Source organism: Cupressus sempervirens, chromosome 1 (assembly GCF_028749045.1).
Source record: "Cupressus sempervirens isolate cs-2001-9-10 chromosome 1, ASM2874904v1, whole genome shotgun sequence".
Classification (NCBI taxonomy): Eukaryota; Viridiplantae; Streptophyta; class Pinopsida; order Cupressales; family Cupressaceae; genus Cupressus; species Cupressus sempervirens.
This window is the reverse complement of record NC_143118.1, coordinates 93,581,729-93,603,002: the sequence shown is the minus strand read 5'-3', so window position 1 is coordinate 93,603,002 and position 21,274 is coordinate 93,581,729.

Genomic DNA, 21,274 nt, shown 5'->3' with positions numbered 1-21,274 from the left:
GTCATGATTTCAAGAAGGTGCAGAAGTATAGATTAAGATGAAGATTAGATCAATTATTTGGAGTGGTTCAGTTTTTGTGAAATAGGTTCAAAGTTTAAAAGAATTTTTGAAGTCTCAGCATCTATAGATTCAAATGCAAGTTTAGATTAAAATTCAATTCAAAGCTCGACAGTATAGACCATATTATTCATCTTGGTCCCATGATAGCCATTGATCAACATCTATTCAGAACCCACAATGAAATGGGAAGCATCGGTTATGATCAATACAAACCTAGTGAATCTAAAGTGAATGGGGGTTCAGCTATGCAAATGAATAAGAGTACAGTTTCAAAAGGAATGTGTTGATTAGCTTTATCAATCTAGTGTATCATGGGGAGTCTTTATGATGAATAAAAAATGTTTGAAATGATGTTTTCATTGATTAGTACCTTCAGTTAAACTCAATCTGTATAGACATGTGAATAAATCTTTTAGCTATGTGATAGAAATTGGTAGTGACAGTGATGATGGAATGAGCACAATGCATTTCTGTCAATATACATGTCTATGAGAGCTCAAATGGTCTTCATCTCATTTGGAACTCAAGGAATAGGAGTTGTCATCCTGATTCACATATACAAAGAACCCTAATAAAGTTTCAAGGATTGGCCTTCAATATTGGATCATATATAGACTCTATTTTCAGTCAAAAACAAGTGCACATAATTGTGAGTGTTCAGAGGAAACAAGGAATGCACGTAATTGGTTCATTGAAATGTCCAAGGTAGAGACACAAGCACTCTATTTATTATCACAGCGAAAGCTAAACTTGCTCACTGTTGCACAAATGGGAGTTGTAGGTGAAGTATATTTAAAAATGTCCCATGTCAGCTAGGTATACATGTAAGGGAGTTCATCAATGTCAGGTTATACAGAAATGAATATTGGCATAAAGCTTTGAGGAAAATGGGCCTCCACCAGGTTAGAAAAAAGGTAATGAAGGTATGGAGATGTCTTTATACAAAATAGATAATAAATCTTGCATGGAGTGTGAATCATTAACTCCACCTCAAACACCTCCAAATGGTGAATCCATACATGGTTGTTGGGCATCATTCACATTCAAATCTACAACAGTGGGCATGAAAACTCTATCTTTTGGTTCATCGAGTCCTTTGGCGACTCACTGTAGCCAATTGGAAACACATCACTAATCTTTGTCCATGATGTCACCTTCAAACCACAAGCTCTCAATTTGAAAGGCAATCATCACGCTTGGAAAATGAATATCTATTTGCCCCATCGTCGAGCGCAAAGATAAAAAATTGGAGAAATTGATTCAAACAATTTTCTTAGTGGTAAACATACAATGTTCACTTTTCTTAATGGGACCAATGAGGTCGTTCTAAGGGGAGAACCCAATCAATAAAGACATTGATCATACATATGAATCGTTTGCCAAATTGATTGTTGGGCATCACCATAGTCACATAATAAAATGATGGATTTCAAACCTGTGCGTTCGATTGGGATTGCTTTAGACACACTTCACAAGGGTCAGCAATTGCAATCTGCTCAACTTGATTCAATAAGAAGAATCGACCATTCATAATGCATTGAAGGAAGAAACAAGTCAGCACCAAAAAATGCATGAATAGGGAAGTAATTTTGAGATTACATTTTGTCTCAATCTACTGCAAATTTATAAATAGAAGATACAGGATTTGATATCTTTCACCATCTTCATTATAGTAACAAAATATTTGCCAAAGCCTTATGGAATTGAATGTATACACTTGAGTGAAAGCCCTTGCAGGATAGAGGTGACGAAATCACAAGTTCAAGTCCCTCATAGTAAAGACTTCTTGTTATACCTTATGATTGGGATTCAATGCCAAAGCCAAGTGTACAGGTGAATATTGAAAAACAAAATAGAGTGCAGATCAATATTTTGGGAAGGTACCACGAAAACTTGCAGAGTGAGATAAATAATATGATAAGGCCACGATCTTTGCAAAATAATGCCCATGCCATCTGAAAGATTAGAGAAAACATAGAAAAGTTTCAGGCACGGTCTAAAAAAGGAGTCTCATAGATAGTGACATATTCTACAGAGGAATCACAAAGTGCTAAACAGATCGATGGTGAATGTGATTCCATCTGGACACAAAGGCTTTAGTAGTGTCGGTATATAGATGATATGGGGAATGACAAATGTCTCTGCCAAACCCAATTCAAAAGAATGGAAATGTGATAAATATTTGGGCTTAAAGTAGGAAGGAAACCTATTTCATTGTAATAAAGCCTCATTGGGGAAAATATAGGCTTTACGTTTTAATAATGTTTGACTCATATAAGCCAAAACTGATATGGCTAGTTAGAAAACCCGATAAGTGATAAAGGGATATATCTAGAATCCAAAAAGAAAGAAAATAATTCTAAGGCATTGAAGGAGTTATTTCAAGAATCAGTTACCAAAACTGAACAGTCATCAATAATAGGGGAAGATAAACATGTTTCAATGAATGTAAACATGGGGTTCCAATGCTTTTGGTTGGCTTCTTCCAGGCTATAGACTTTGGGCTTCAAGCAGGGAGGAGATCTTGTAAAATCATTTTTATTTCCTTGGGAGATAGGGAGAGGTCAAGTAGGAGAGATTTTCTTTCTTTTCAGAACTATGTGTTTGAAATGAAGATTAAATTTTGGTGTTTAATGTAATATTGTAGGGAAAGTTTATGTTTTCTTTGAATAATGATCAGATTGTAATGTGTGAAAGAGGCTTTGTAATCTTTTATAGTCAGGGAAGGGAGGCTAAAGGTTAAACATATTAGAATTTGATGATAATGTATTTTTCCTTCCACTGAATTTGGACTTTGAGTCATTTCCAATTTTCTCTGAAATTACAGTCTGTCAACATTATTTCTTTATTATGTTAACATTTCAAAATATCCTGCATGGCTTTGATTTTAATCCTCTCAGGGAAATGAATGACACAGTTTCGTCCTCATTACACAATGCAATGTTCAGTAAATGAACTTTGTGTCATCTATTATTCTTTAGTTTCTTTCATGCTTTAGTATAGATTTTTGCATCTACGGTATATTTATGGGTAGATGTTTGATATCCTTTTATGCTTTATGGTAAAAGCATTCACATTTGATTCACTGAATATTTCATATGGGGAGCTATACCCAATAAAATTCAAAGGAAGGTTATCAACCCAGTGATAACCTATCCAACTATTGGTGTTGGTTTGTCCTTTCACTTGGGCATTTAGGGTCAAATTTGTATGTATTTTCTCGAAGGACAATCTGTTCACTAACAAGTATTTATTGCATGAAAGTAAGAGATCCAAGGGATTATTGGATGTGAGTTTTGTGATCTGGTTACAAGATCAGAAGGAGTAGAGCTCTATTTGATAGGATAGAGGAAGGAATTACTATTCATTTTTATTATTTTGCAAGGAATAATAGAGAGATAATTTGGATATTGGGTTCATTGATCTTGTCCTTGAATTTGTTTGGGCAGTAGGTCCAACTATCTACAACTCCTAACAGAGTTGGCACAACTCCTAATAGGGTTGGAATCTCCTAACAAGGATTCAAAGTCTCCTAATAGGAACTAATATGTATTGAATGTTCTTATAGACTCCTAATAGGATCCATCCTCTAATAAGGAATATTTATATTAGTACATCAACTTTTAGATACCATCTCCACCAAGGTTTTCCCTCTGACCAAGAAGTATCCTAATAGGGATTGATATGTACTGAATGTTATTATAGACTCCTAATAGGGTTCATTCTCTAAGAAGAAATATTTATATTAGTACATCAACTTGTAGGTACCATCTCTATCAAGGTTTTCCCTCTGATCAAGGGTTTTCCTAGTCAACATACCTAGTGTTATTATGTATGAGTATCTTGTTGTGGTTTCTAATTATATTACTCATATGGTTAAAGTTTACTAATGTTGATAATTGTGATATTTGTTATAAAACTAATTTACACCCCTCCCCTTCTCAATTATATTGGTAGACTATATATTCTAACAATTGGTATTAGAGCATCAGGTCCTTGAAGGATAAGCTTAACATCTTTGGGAGATCGATGGTGAATCTTTTCAGAAAGGATAGTCCTAGATTTGATGGGGCCAACTATGATAGTAGAAAGGAGAAGATGAAGACTCATCTATTGTGGATGGGTTTAGGTTATTGGAGCTTGACAAAGATTTAGAAGATGATTGCAAAAGAAGGGAAGATTGAAGAATGAAGTGAAGTAGAGAGAGATATGTTCATGTACAACCTGAGAGCTAGAGAAGCTCTACTATTATCTCTTCAAGAGAATGAATATAGTTAGGTAAAGACACTTCAAACATCTCATGAAATTTGGAAAGCATTAGAATCTATTTTTGAAGGTGATACACATACAAAGAGAGTAAGATTATAGAATTGAATATGTGTATTTCAAGATGCTAAAATGATGGAAGATGAATCTATAAGAAACTATATTTACAGGATATCATAAATTGTTGGAGGAATCAAGTCACATGGTTCAACCAAGGAAGAAGATGAGGTTGTTTGGAAGATCTTAAAAACTTTGACACCACCATTCAAGAAAGTTTCTCAAATGATTCAGCTACTAATACTCTACACTAAGGATTGTACTAGGGAAATGTTGCTTGGAAGATTGGGAGTAGTAGAAGTAGATCTAAGGCAATTATGAGATAGCTTTCAGTGCCTTGAATGTTTGACCAAGCTTTTCTAGAATCACAAGCACACATGGAGATTTTGCTAGTAGCAGCAAAACCAGATCTAATGAAGACAAGAAGATTAAGGTAGGTATAGCACTTCTTATGAGCAGAAAAAAAGATGGTAAGAATATCTTTAAATGTTGGACATGTAATAAGTTTGGTCATTGTGCATCTAAATGTAAAGTTTGGTAATAAGATATTTTGGAGAGAAATAATCAAAACATCTATGTACACTATGAAAATAGTATAGATCAGAAAAGGTATAAGCAAAACACATTATGAACTATGGTTTGGTCATTCACTATCAGTTAAATATTTTAGAATATTTGGAAGTAAGTGTTATATTAAGAGAGATGATGTTGGAAAGTTTGATCCAAGAAGTGATGAAGGTATGTTTCTTGGCTATTCATTGAAAAGCAAGACATACAAATGTTTTAATCATAGAACTAAGATAATAGTTGAGTGCACAAATGTAAAGATTGATGGAAAGTTTAGAACTAAGGAAAAGATGTTAGATTACAATTCAAATGAAGAAGAAGATAATTCTATAATTGTTAGACAAAATGTAGAAGTTTTCTTGGAGAATAACAATGATTTGCACAATAATGTGTTAATTGTTGAGCAAAGAGGAGGGAAGAGATCTAAACCTAGAGATGAGATGAGAGTTGAGATGTCAACTCCTACCCCTAATGGGAATCTAGCAAAAAATCACCCTCCAAAGCAAATAATGAGAAGCAAAGATAGAGGTGTGATGACAAGAAACAAAGTTAATGAAGAGATATGCTTGATTTCTCAAGTTGAACCTAAGAGTGCAGATGAAGCATGTAAAGATGATCATTGGATTCAAGTAATAAAGCAAGAATTAGATCAAATTGTGAAGAATGAAACATGGGAGTTAGTTCCTAGACCTAAAGATAAGAATGTGATAGGAACCAAATGGGTATTTAGAAACAAGATGAATGAGCAAAGAAAAGTTGTGAGGAACAAGGCTAGACTTGTATGAAATGGATATTCATAGCAAGAAGACATAGAGTATGAGGAGACATATGCACCTATAGCTAGAATGGAATTAGTATGAGTGTTCTTGGCTTATGCAATGAATAAGAAGTTCAAGGTATATCAGATGGATGTTAAATTAGCCTTCTTGAATAGAGAACTTGAAGAAGAAGTATATATTGAGCATCATGAAAGGTTCCCTCTAACAGATGATAAAGACATGGTATGCAAACTAAAGAAAGCTCTATATGGTCTTAAGAAAGCACTTAGAACCTAGTATGCAAGATTGGACAACTATTTGGCAAAACTTGGTTTTGCTAAAGGTACAATAGATGGTAACTTGTATTTGAAAGAAATTGAGAATGGTTTGCTAATAATTGTAATATTTGTTGATGACATCATATTTGGAAGTAATGATGAAGCAAGTGATAAGTTTGTTTGAAGAAATGAAGAATGAGTTTGAAATGAGCATGATAGGAGAAATGAATTTTTTCCTGGGATTACAAATTGTGTAGAACAATGATGGTATTTTCATTTCACAAGCCAAGTACTTGAAAGACTTATTGAAGATATTTGGATTGGAAAGTTATAAGCCTATTGGTACACTTACAATAACTGGTCACAAGTTATCTATCAAAGATAAGACACCTACAGTTGAGTAGAAGAAGTACAAATCCATGATTGGAGGTTTGTAATATCTAACTCACACCAAACTAGATATAGCAAATGCAGTTGGGATCATAGCTATATTTCAAGATGATCCTAAGGAATATCATTATGCTACAGTAAAAAGTATATTTAGATATTTAAAAGGAACATCTAACTATGGAATTTGGTATGATAGATTGATTGATTTCACTTTATGTGCATATACTGATGTGAATTAGGCAAGCAGCTTGGATGACACAAATAGCACCAGTAGTGGAGCATTTTTCCTTGGAGGAAGATTGGTTTCTTGGTTGAGAAAGAAATAAGATTTTATTTCTCAAAGTACAACTAAGGTAGAGTATGTTGTAGTAGCTAATAACTGTAATCAAGTGATGTAGATGAAACAAATGCTGAAGGATATTATAATTGAGTTTTCAGAACCTATTATCATTTACTATGATAACCCAAGTATAGTGATTATGTCTAAGAATAATGTATTGCATTCTAAGACTAATCGTATATCTATTAAGTATCATGTGTTGAGAGAGAAAGTAGTAGAAAAGGATATCAGATTAGATTATGTGAATACTAAAGATCAAATTGTAGAAATCTTTACAAATCCCTTACCTAAAGGTACATTTGAGTACTTGAGAGGTATGTTTGGGGTTATGCCCCTACCTACTTTTGAGTAGATGATGTAGTAAGTGCATTAGTCTAGTAGTACAGAGCACTATTGTTAAACTAGATTGAATGTTGATGCTTCCTATATGGGGGAATATCTATGATGAGCTGAGTCATTAAGGACTCTTGGTATTTGGTCTTGAATAGTGTCTTTAGACACTTGATTTGGTTGAAGACTTGGAGCAGTAAGTTGATATAATGGGGACTTTTTCATTGATGTCAATGGGGGAGAGAATATGCATGAAAAACATCTCCTAAGTATGAATAAGGGAGATATGTACATGAATGGGAGAGATAGTTATTAGGGAGATTTAGAAAGATTCATGTAAAGAAGGAGGAATACCTCTATGGGGGAGATATGTACTGCAAGTTGTTTACTATGAACAACTATTGTCAATCCTAAAGAAGAAGACCAAAGCAGTGTTCTAGAGGATTTCATATTTGATTCATGAAGAGGATTTGAGAACATGGGTATGGAAGTGGCAATAGAGTACTATTTGGTATTCTTGGAACTTAGATGTTTTTCATCTATGTTTTCATCAATTCCAAAGGGGGAGATTGTTAGCATGAATGTTGATGATACTACGTTGGGGGAGTACCCTAAGGATTAGAGAGTATTGAAATGTTGCATTCATGACTATGTTTGTCATTGATGTCAACATAGCAATAAGTATGTGAAGACTGGTAGAGTAAAAAATAGAGATCATAGTTTTACGAACAAGGTTTTTCTTGTCTGGTGATGCACCACCATGGATATGTTCAGTACAATGTCTTGATGATGTGGTTCAATGTGCAACACATAAGTTGAAGATGTACAAAATTTATACCTAATTTATAGAGAGCAGTTTAGAGATAGAGTGGTTGGAAAGAAATTTCTAATGTTTGTATTATATCTTTCATTAGAGATGTAATAAAGAGATACATAGTCAGACAGTGATAGAGGATAGTCAAATGATGATGCTAGCAGATGCACAAGCTATAGTATCATACATGTGAAGTTTTGTATAGATTGTGAGTTGAAAATGCTATTGTGGTTGTAATTAATTAATTATCTTATTATAATTAATTATGAAATCCTCAAGGATGACTTGAGGAATTATTTTGAAGATATGGTATAAAGGAAAGATGTTCTCCTTGTTTGTAATAAGTATCCACTATTGCATGAAGTGCAAAGTGTGAAAAGGGGCAGAGTGTTTTATGCATGTGAGTAAGTGATCCAAGGGATTATTAGATGTGAGTTTTTTTATCTGGTTACAAGATCAAAAGGAGCAGAGATGGAAGGATAGAGGAAGGAAGTACTATTCATTTCTATTATTCTACAAGGAATAATATAGAGATCATTTGGACATTGGGTTCATTGGTCTTTCCCTTGAAGCTATTTGGGTAGTGGGTCCAACTATCTTCCACAACTCCTAATAGAGTTGTCACAACTCCTAACAGGGTTGGAATTTCATAATAGGTATTCAAAGTCTCCTAACAGGGACTAATATGTATTGAATGTTGTTATAGACTCCTAATAGGGTCCATCCCCACTATAGTTTTCCCTCTGATCAAGGGTCTCCCTAGTCAACATATCTGGTATTGTTGTGTATGAGTATCTTGTTGTGGTTTTTTATTATATTACTCATATGGTTAAAGTTTAATAAGGTTGATAATTGTGATATTAGCTAGATAACTGATTCACCACCCCCACCCCCCCCCCCCCCCCCCAGTTATATTGGTGGACTATATATTCTAACCATACACCCCATAAGAATATCATCAACATTCATGCTAACAAGAGCTAGTTCTAAACAAGGACCATGTTGTGAAGGTAGGCCATTATGTTCATTACGAGGAATGATAGATAAATTTTGTGAAAATGTAAATGGTAAATCATGACCAATATCAATAGTTTCATACATATCATCAAAATCACTACCATGAATATCATTTTTAGTACCAACAACATCATCATCAAGAGTATCTTCTTCATCAATATTAGTCATAATAAAATTTAAGATACATATATAATCATAAAAAAAATTCATTTTAAATTTATTAACATTCATTTCCTCCATAGGCTTAGTCATGACACAAGTAAAGGGAAGTGAAGTATGCGGAGGTATATAAATTAATGTATTATTTTTAGAAGCATATCCATGGGCTCTAGCTTGACATTTGCAAGGAAAATGATGAACATATTTGTCATGTTTGGTCTTACTAGATATTTGAGATCATATAGGATTAGTCAACATTGGGTCTCCTTGAAGAGGAAGAATTGAACGAACCATAGTAGGTTGGGAAATAATAAAAATAGGGTGAGTATAAGTGATATGAGGTATCGTATAGGAAGAAGGCCACAACCAAAAGCATCCTTTAGTTTATTAAGTTCAAAAATGTTTTTAATCTTGAAATATTGATATGAGTGGAAGAGATGATCAAGACAAGTTGTAGTTGGTTAAGCCGTAAAAAAGATATCAAGGGTTTTGAAGTATCAAGGTACACAAGGTGAATAAATAATTAACATTCATGATTTCTCCATTATGTGAAAAAATTAAAGCATTTATGAAGGGAGAAGTCATGGATTTCATAGAGGTAATCATAGGAAGAGAAAGTTTGACTTGGAATTGATCAGAGGTAGGAATTATAGTGAAATTAGTATCCAAAAACTTACCAAAAAATTCTAAAGGAAAGGAAATGGAAGAATGGGAAGAACAACATAAAAAATTGCATGTTTGAGTAAAAATATCAAAATTATCATTAGAATTTCCATGCAACTATTTATTAAAAATATGCTCTTAATTTATCGCATTTACCATACAAGTGGGATCAATAAGGGTACCATGGCAAGGAAGACCATTGACTCTAGAGAAAATGTTAAAAAGGACCATTAGGTGCCTTAATTATTTTAGTGAGATTAAAAGTAACATAATTCAGGAGCATTTTGGGTTCATTGGCAATCTTGCATCATCCAAAAAGATTTATTTTGTTTTCTATTTCTAGTTTTTTGATGTGAACAGTTTATCTTTTTGTGCTTTGCTTCATCTACAAACATAGTTTTATAATGTGGACCTATCAAGTATCTTATGTATTTTATCATGGTTCTTAAAATTATGTCATCAATGTGTTTTCTTACATTCTTCCCCGAGGTGTGTTCTTTGTTGGTACCTCATGTAGTGTGTGAAAATTTTCTTATATGAAGTATATTCTTACATGTGATATTTCATGGATTTACATGTAGCTTCTTGCATCTTGTGTGGACCTATTTATAAGTCTATGGCTCTTCATATGCTTACTTGTATGGTCATTGATTTTTGCTTTGTGATAGGACTTATCTGTTGTAATATGTTTCCTTATTTTGGAAATTATGATTTCTCAGCTGACCTATGGATCTTGATGGATATATATTGTAATGTAATTGATTTTTAGAGGAAGAACACTTATAATATGAGATCTAGATGTTAATCTCATGTGCATTCAAGGTCACATGTTGGATTTTTTTATAATTAGAAGGTTGCAACTGAGTAGGCCTTATGCCCAAAAAATTGTAATCAATATCATTGGATCTACATATAATCAATTGAAGTCAATCATTTCTTATCTATTTGTGTTGTGCTCCCATGTGTTTACTCTAGCAAGTAAGTTGGGGAGTTCCTATTTGAGTTTCCTTCCTACCTACCTTACATCAGGTGGTATTTGAGTGAGCTTTCATTCCTTGTGGGGGTTGGGATTATGTAGAACCCTAATTTGGATTGGTTGTAGGGTGGAAGGATTGATTTCTAACCTATAACTTGAACAGGGTTATGATTCTTTTTGGAACTATTGTAAATATGATTTATGGAAGAGGAAATGAAGATCCCATTATTATGGAGATTTTGAAACAAATTGCAACTAGGCTTGAAGTTGTTGAGACAACCTAGAGAAGAGGTAGAGCTATTAAGGATGTTAATAAAGATAAAGCTGGAGATGTAGCAGAACAAGTCCCTAATTTGGAACACATTGATGAAATATTTTTGAGAGATTTGAGAAGGGTGAATTAAAAACCACATTTCAATCCTCTTGACTAACATAGTAAGCTTGATGTTAATGAATTGTTGGATTGGATCTCTAAAATGGAAAATTATTTTGAGTATGAGAGAACATAAGTTGATAAGAAGGTGAAGCTAGTAACTATAAAGTTGAAAGGAAATTCATCTCTTTGATGGAAAAATTTACAAACTAATAGATGAATAAGAGGAAAGAAAAGACCAAGACTTGGGATAAAATGGGTGGTAAGTTAAAAACTAAATTTCTTCCTAGTGATTATCAAGTTAATTTGTTGAAGAAAATGAAGCATTTGAAGCAAAAGGACATGATTGTGAAGGAATATACTAAATAATTATGCAAGTTAGATATCTAGTATGGACATGTTGATGATGAAGTGGAAAATATCATGAGGTACCTTAATGGTCTAAGGATTTATATACAAGATGAGATTATCTTGGTAGAGATGGATAGTATGGAAGAAGCATATTAATCTGCATTAAAACTAGAAGAAAGGTTGACATGAACAAAGGAAAAAAGGAAGAGGAAGTAGATGTTAGAGAAGAAGAGGTAGATCTTATGGTGAAAATAGAAGATCCCAGTCAAATAATGTGAATTATGATAGAGGTAGATTAGAATGGAAAGATGAAAATTCATACATAGTTAGAGGTAACTTTTCTAGAGGTAATTACACTAGTTACTCTAGGAATAATAACAACAGTAAAACGGAAGATAAACCTTTGTTTAAATATACTTCTTTTAAATATGGAGAAGAAGGTCATAAATGTTAGAATAAATGATTAATTATTAATTATTTATTCTATTTACTTAAGCTTACTTAGGTTAATACATGTAGTTAATTGTTGTAGTGATGAGTTGACAACATGGGAGTTTGTTTCCTTCTAGCATGTTCCACCTTTTTGTGGATACTTAGTTGTCAACTTTATCTTCTACCACTTCCCATCTTGTTCTACAAGCTTCCATGAGGCCATTATATTCAGGCTCTCTCATTGTATTTTCTCATCTCATTTTCATTGTAAATACATTTTCATTGTTTTGCAATATGTTCTCTCTCAAGTTTGTTTGGGATTTTTCCAAACTCCACCTCTTCCTTCTTGGTTTCCCTTTGATAGGTTATTTGTATGCAGGTGATCTTGGTGAGCTGTGGAGTTAGATTTTATTAACTCTTACATAGTATTAGAGCCTTCTTATTGCTACTTCGTTGAAGATTTTTTGAAGCCACGATTTGGAGACACAAGCACAATCCAAGGGAAGAGCAATTTTTCAGAGCACTTTGAGCCTAAATGGACACTACCATTGGATCTAGAAGGCCATTTACAGTTAGGATTCATATAAAATTTGTTGATTTTGGAGACAGATCTCTAGGAGGAAAAAAAAATTTGGTTGTAGGCCCTTTCGTATGGACTGTACAGACGATTTGAGTGAAAAAATAAATAAATTTTTTGGCCACTCCACTAGCCTGCCGCCTAGCAACCACTATGGCACCACTACCATGCCACCACAGCTGGCCACTCCTCCTTCTAACCATCATGGTGTAGCCTGCCAACGGCCATCACCTTGCGACCACCCTAGTGCCACCCTTCCTCTGCCTCTCCTAGTTCAGCCACTGAATTCCTCTACTCCACCGACTCTACACTTAGTCTACTGCCCTGCTCTACTGTTCAACCTCCAGTCTGCATGGAGTTACAGCCAGTGGTCGTGTGGCATATTTTGCATTTTTTTTGCACACATGCAGTACAGTTGGCAATTTCTACGGGTGACAAGTGGCACGAGTGCCACGTTGGCACTTTGCCACGTAGACCCTGCCACATCACCTGCTATGTCAGCCACCTGCCACGTGGCATCTTTTTTAACTATGATTACCCCCAGATCATAAAAATTTTTCCATAAAATGCTAACGTCAGTGTGATGTTAGGACTGCATCATCAGCCTCTTGCACCTTTCCAAGGTCATTTTTGACCTACTTGTAGTTTTTTTGCCATAACTTGAGCATACAGAGGTATTTTTACAATCTAAAAGAAGTGCCAAAAAGCTAGTTCCAAGATGGAGACATTGATGTAGGTATTTTTAAGTTTTGATATAGTTTAATTGTCCTTTTTTAGTTGAAGTCCAAAGTTATATTTTAGACTTTGACATGGATATCTTTTGCGTTCCATGTTAGTTTTTTGAAAATTTATATTTTTAGAAAGCTAGTTTTGTCATTTCCTTTAGTTTTGTCATTTCCTTTAGATTCTGGCCCATACTCTTTCTATCACGTTTTTGGCATTTTTGCTCTATGGAATATATCTTGGGTGTTTCAGGTCTGAGGATCATTTTTCTAGCATGATTTCTTTTGTTTTAGGTTGTACTATTTTTTGTGTTAGCTTTTTCCCTTTTTTGATCATTTTAAACATCATTTGTAAGCATTTTTATGTATATGCACTAAGATAAAGTGTCACTCTTGCATTTCAAGTTTATGAACATTGTTTTGAGATAGTTTTACTTGCACTATTTTTATAAGTACCATGAGGGGATAGTTGTCATTTTTGTGCCCTCTTCCTTTGTCAATTGAGTGTCCCTTCTATGAAGTTAGCCCCATGCAAAGTCGGTGTGACCATGTCTTTATAAGTGTTTGTATTGTTGTGGTGTCCACAACACATATCTCATTCCTTACTAGGAATGGGGATGCCCTACTTTTTTCGACTCCTAGACTCACAGTTCAAGAGTCGAGAGAAGAAAGTTTTGTTATAGTTAGAATTTTAGAGTCAAAAAAAATTTAAAAATTAGAAAATTCAAAAAAATGCAAAAACATAGAAAAAATTAGGAAAAAGACAAAAATCAAAAAAGTTAAAAAATTTAAGAAAAAAAGTGCAATGCATTTTTTGTCATGTGTCTGTGTGGTGTGTGACTATTCGCCATCCACACAGCGTGCACCTACACATCCTTGTGCATGCCATGCAACAAGCATCTGCACATACTGCGCCACACCACGATTGTTTGCACACACTGTGTCGTGCTGTGAGCACTGCTTGGCATGCACTTGTGGGTGCCATGCACCCGCACCCTTGCGTGCACCACACAGCGTACAGCTAGCGTGCATCCACATACACCACATCGAGTGACACCACTTGGTGCACATTTTTTGGTGCGCATTTTTGTGCACCACACAATGTGCATGCCATGCACGCTTGTGTGCATCGTGCAATGCATAACCATCCTCTGATCGCATGTGCTTGCACATGCCTCCCTACCACCACACCCATGCATGTTTCATGTTGCATTTTCATGCATGCACCACATCATGCCCGCATGCATTCACTGAGCCACACACACACATATCTCCATTTCATATCACTTTAGAGTCTTTTCACTATTTTTTGCCAATAGTTAATTAAAGAAATGCCTTTCACATTTTGTAGGTTTTCGTAATTTTCAGCTAACAAACGTTGTTTTTGTGTCATGTAGATGAAAAGTTATCCTTAACTTGTCAGGGTCATAACTTTTGACTTAGAGCTCAGAATTCAAAACTATTTACACCGTTGGAAAGAAGAACTAGAGATTTAATTCAATCCCTAAAACAGTGAGCCTATGGTTGCCCATTTTTAGGGACCAACAAAGGTTTCAACTTGAAATTTTGAGCAGAAGACCTCCAAAAAATCCATTTAAAAATGACTAGAAAATCTTGTAAAAAAAATATGAATAGTTTCAAACATTTGATCATCTGGATCAGTTGGTTTCTCGCTGGGAAGGATAGGGCAATTGGAGAGAAGACAAAGTTCAAAGATACAGAGGTTGGACACATGAAGTGGAATAGGTTCATCATCTTATGCAACTATTAATGACAAGATTCAATGCAGGTGCCTTGGGATTTTAGACTGAAGAAGCAGGAGTTCAAGTTTATGAAAGTGATTGGCTATAAAGAGGGTATAAATCATCAAAAAGGGGAAAATTATGTACACAAAAAGTGATCTAAAACCCCATTTGAGCATAACCCAAAAATTGTTCTCAAAATTGATAGCTTTGATTTTTTGGTGATTTGAGCTATCGAGTTGTGCAGCTCCATAGGTACGCAGGTCTATAGCTCTGCAGGTCCGCAACTCCACATTTTTTAGGTGCATAGCTCTGTGGGTACACAGGTCTATAGGTTTTCAATTCAAAGGTGTGTCGATAGTTAACTACTACTTTCAAAAATAGCACTTTCCATGCATCAGGAACACATTATGATGACAGTTTAACTGCGAGACATGCCTAGTGAAGGATCAGCTTCTATTTTTGACACCTCCAGACACTCCTACTTTCTCTACTTTTGACATGTAAAGGGCTCATGCATCAAATAAATGAATAAAATATGGATGGAGTCCCTCTAAGCACCAGATTAATGGTTAGTTTGTATATATTTAGTTTATTTTTATTGTTAAAAGCGTTTTTATTGTGTGAAAGATATCTCTCGCTCTCAACACAAATTGAGGAGATGATTTCTTATAAATACCCCATTGTAAAATGTAAAAAAGGTCATCGTTATTATGCAATAAAATTATGCTTTTGGTGCTCGCATTTGGAGTGTAGTGATTCTTTTCTAAATGTGTCATTATTTTGTGAATTGTATTCATGAAATTGTGATTGAGCCAAAAGTTTGTCATGTGATTTCTGGTTGTGTGATTCTATAGTTTTTGTTTTTTCTATAGGTATACAAATTTCACTGATGTAACGAGCTTGAGAAGAGATCAACAAAATTGTGTCTGCATAGCATTCCATCTCGCATGAGCGTACTTTCTATGGCCTTGCAATTTGATAGAAGGTGAAACATCATTCGATCATTAAAGTTTCTCACCGACAATTGCATCAATGGATTCTAGGAAGTGCTACTCTTATTTTCATTGGTTTTCCATCGATTTATTCGAAAGCTTAACTCACAATGTGTTTTGTTCTGTAGCTTATGTCTAATTAGGATTTTCAATTTCAAGTTATTTGCTTTCAATTTTTTTATTTTCTTTAGTAACCCCCTTTGTTAGAATAGGAACGCATTTTAGTTGCATTAGTAGTTTGCATTTATTCAAAAAAACAAAAATACAAAATATTTTTCTTTTGTGTGCGATTTTGAGATAGCAAGTAGATCTGCTTTGATTTCAAAACAAAAGAAAGTGATTAGTACCAGCAAAGGCCTCCTTGTGAACAATCACAATTATCTTCAACTGAGTGGATTCTGGTGCGTCATAAGACAAATACAAAACCTTGGAGTTGATTCCTAAAAGGATTAGCTTTTCAAGAGAGGATATCATGCAACAGATTCCTATCATTGGCCTCATGCAAAATGGGTCCCCAACATGTACCTCTTCCCCTCTCTTGTTGTTCTTGGTTCTATATGCTGAGTATTTTGGCCCACCTTCTCAGTTGCATGTCATCTCACCCCATCTACATTAAGAAGCGGTTATGTTGTTCTAATGCATCCTTGGTTCAATGTTTTGATAGTGTGAGCTATGTATTCAGTGGTTGATCTTCTATATGAGGCAATTACAGTGGCTAGCTACCTATGCATCATGGATCATCTACCATATAGACACGCTTGTTTTGTGCCTTGTTCTTCCATGGAGGTTCTTTAGATCAGCAATTTCTTCTGATGGTAGATTTTGTAGCTTCTTCATGCTTCAGTGATGCTCTTCATGATCACTCCTTGTTCTTGGTTTATGGGACATTCCACTAGTTGGAGGCTTCTTCAGTCCTTTACTAGGTTCTTACCTCTTTTTGGGGGAGGGTTTTTTCCACGTGATTTTCGCTCTTTCCCTATTTTTAGAGGTTGCATCTTTTTGCATTGTACATGGGTACCTAACATGGCCTTGTTGCCGAGATCCATTCTACATTTCATCTTAGTTTTGTGAGCTTAATGCATTCCCCTAAGTTGCACTTAAGGGGGGGTGTTAGAGTAAATTATTTATTATTTATTATTTATTCTATTTACTTAAGCTTACTTAGGTTAATGCATGTAGTCAATTGTTGTAGTGATGATTTTTTGACAACACGGGATTTTGTTCCCTTCCAGCATGTTTCACATTTTTGTGGATGCTTAGTTGTCAACCTTATCTTCTACCACTTTCTAGCTTGTTCTACAAGCTTCCATGAGGCCTTTATATTCGGGCTCTCTCATTGTATTTTCTCATCTCATTTTCATTGTAAATACATTTTCATTTTTTTGCAATATGTTCTCTCTCAAGTCGTTTTAGGGTTTCCCCAAGCTCCACCTCTTCCTTCTTGGTTTCCCTTCGACAGGTTATTTGCATGCAAGTGATCTTGGTGAGCTGTGGAGTTAGATTTCATCAACTCTTACAATAAATTCTTTGAATGTCCCAATTCTAACAAGAAGACATGTAGCAGTAATAGAAATACTTTGATACAAAAAGATACATGTAACAAACCTAAGGAAGGAGGTAATCTAATGGTTAGGAGAACCTTGTGGATTGAATAAATGATTGAAGATCCTATTTTGGGAAAAAGTCTTCTCAAGACCAGATGTGAGTTTGATGGTAAATGTCACAAAGTTATTATTAACAGTGGAAGTTCAAATAATTTGGCATCTAAAAAAAATTTTACTATGTTTTTTTTCAAGGTTGAAATACCCTAAGCCTTACCACATTTCCTAGATCAAGGATGAGAATAATTTAGTAGTGAGTGAACAATGCTTTGTGAAATTTAAGATCAAATCAATATAGTTGAGAAACCTAATAATGATCATTGCACTATTATTGGTGTATGTTTGGATGAAGGAAATTAGTTTATTAAGGATTTGAAGAAAAAGAACAAATATTTTGCTTTGATTCTTAGAAAGGAAACAATAAGGATGAGATTGAATGTGCACATGGGATTGAATCCTTTTTGTTAGGATTTCAACGTATTATTTCAAATAATATACCTGATGGATTACCTCTAGTTATGAGTATCAATCATTGTATGGATCTTATACCTAGAACTAGTTTACCTTATAAAGAACCACATAGATTGACACATGTAGTGAATGAAGTGTTGGAATTCTTTAAAATAATTGAGAGGGGGGGTAAATTGATTGTCCAAGGTCTAAATGTACAAATAAAACTTTTTATAGCTTAGTGGACCCATATTCATAAAACATATTCATGCATGCATCCATTAGATCATACATTCACTTAAACTTTGTAGGTTATTGTCAAATTAACTTTGTAGAAATGTAAGCATGAAACACAATAGATTCAATAACACATTTGACACAATTATTTTACATGGAAAACCAATTTGGGAAAAACCACCAGTAACATGCTACTCAGTCTCACTCTTCTAAAGTGATTCCCTATGAAAGGCCAACCTTATTAAAGGTTACAATACACACTGTTAAATGTGACATAGTTAGAGGATTTCAATTACCCTATTAGAAGTGATCCTTGTTAGAGGACTTTAGATCATTCATTTGGAATGTCACCCAATTAAATGATTTACAAATGACTGTTAGGTGAACCTTAATCTAAAGGATTTACCCTAGATTGGTAAAATAATTAGAAAGCAAGAGTAAGGCTTGATCTAATAACAAATTTTAACTCACTTTCAAATTATAGATCTTTTTTTCAGTCCTCCATTATGCTTGGCTTTCACACACTTCAGCTTTGATAGCTTGTTCACCCTTCAAGCATTCATACTCTTAAGCCTTCTTGCTTTGCTTGCCAACGAAAATCTCTTATGATCAGTCTCTAAATGAAGCAATACCTTAGAGCTCTTGTCCAACTTAGATTCTCAAGAATTAACCAACCTTGCTTCTAACTAGCCATCTCTATAAATAGAAAATTAAGATCTTTTGTCATTCATCCTCTATCGTCCGTTTTAGGGTTAGGTAGGATTCAATGAATCTACCCATCTTTTCATTTTGGTCCCTTCTAGAAACTTCTCCTTCAATCCTCTTTGAATTTTCCTCTGAATGCTTTACCATGAATTCTATCCTGTCGACTCATCATAGTTATCTTCCATACACTTCACAAAATTCAAGAAAACAAAATAGTTGGCTCAGATTTGTCAAATATATGATTTAACATGAATACTAGCACTCGGAAAAAATATGTTGTCACTTGGTTTCCATACTATTATTCCACTCATCTTCCACTAGATCACTCTATTGGAATGTTCAAATGGAAAGAGTACTTCTAAAAGGAGGGGGTGAATCAGAAGTAACTAGTTTTTATACTTTTAAACCTTCATTAATCGCATAACTGAAAGTAAAGTACATGCATGTAAACATATAAACAAACATAAATGAAAGCATGCATCAACACATGACATGAGTGATTTGGTAACTCAGAAACCCTCCAAGAATAAGAAGGTAAAACTGGGGTGGGGATGACACCCACAAAAAATTACTGCAGCAACATGTTCAACCAATTCTGATGGTTTGCCCTATGAAAGGCATGCCCTGTAAAAGGCTTTACACTGTGTTAATAGTGACCTAGTTAGAGGATTTACAAACACTTCGCACGAAGTGTCACCCTATTAAAGGATTTACAATAGGTTGTTCAACCCACCTAATACATAAGTTTTTCATCACCTTCTCCAAAGGTTTCCCTACCTAGTTGTTAAGCTAACCTATCAATATAGGATTTTAGCATCTAATACAATGTGAGAAATTATTAGAACATTTGACCTGATAAAGTGCAATTCTCAATTGTTGGGTTTAGGTACCAGATCTACTCTTCCTATTCTAATCCTTGCTTGATCTGATCTTTGTATGTGTCCCCTATTCTATTCTAATCAATTAGATATGAAACTATTGCACTGTTCCTCTAAGTATTTCCATCTTAACACTAAAATTTTGCTATAATCTCCCTATACATTGTTCTCTTCCTCTTACCTAATGGATTTTTTTACCTCCTTTTAAAGATTGTGAAGACATAGGATCAGGTATGGATCTACAATCCAAATTGAATCTCAAATTCCCACTCATACCTTGCATTTTTCTCATTGGTTGCATGCCTTCTCCATTTTTATGATTGGCTACATGTAGGTCACATAGGGAATGTAAATGATTCATCCTTTTGCTTTTCCTTTTCAAAATCTCTCTATGTTGGTTCCAAAACTGGTTTACATCTAATTTTGTGAGGGCACAAACTCATATGTTGATTCTGTGTTACTCGGCACATACTATATTGCTGATGCTCGGCACATGAATGTTCTTGTATTGCTCAACACATGTTACATTTCTAGATTACTTTGCACCTATTATACTCTGTGTTTCTTGGCACATAGTATGCTCTATCTTGCTTGGCATTTGAAGTAACTCAGCATCTAATAAGATTTTGACTTGACAACTACTATAACTCACTCGACATACATAGTGTACTCGACATATATGGTGGAATTGGTTAAGTGTGTTGACACTTGAATGTCAAGACCATTTTAAGACCAACAATCTCCCCCTTTGACAAGAGTGTCAAAAACACTTAACTATGCATTAATGAACTGATCTGATTGAGTACAATATTTATTCTTGCTCGATATACATGCAAAATTTCAAAAATTGTTCATAATTTTGTGAGCAACATTATACCTTATGACTCCCCCTAAGTTGATTATGCCTAGTCCATTCTTAAAACTTGAAATTCTGTGTTGATGTGCCTGATTCTCTCTATCCTTTGTCCTATTCATGTTCCCTATTTTAGATCTAGTTTCCACATGCTTGTCAAAATTTTGCATCTCCTCCTCACTTTATCTTATTTCTTGTCTTTCCCCCTTTTTTTGCTATCTACAGACTTTCCACTTTATTCTCAAAATGAATGAAAGAATGTATGTAATCAAAATTATCAAAATTTGGTATCTCTCCATATATCTTCACATATCTCCATATATACATATCTCCTCCTAATGTATATATATCTCCCCCTTTTATATATCACCCCCTTTTTTGACACTGATGTCAAAGTGTTCTAAGGAGTAATACTATACTTAGCCAAAAATGTACTATTTACCTCCAGGAGTATCTTCAGAGTTGCATCCCAATTTTCCAATGCAATGTCTAGTGACTTGTGCTGGATGGTAGTCTCTACAGCAAGGTGTATAAGTCCATCTAGGGTATAAAGATTTGGATCTTTCCTTAGGACTATTTTTGCATATGCTTGCTCCTTGTCAAGAACCTTTAAGTGTGGGGTTATGGAGGACTGGATTTGCATAAATTTTGCCTTTATGTTTGCCTCCTCTGTTTTTAACACA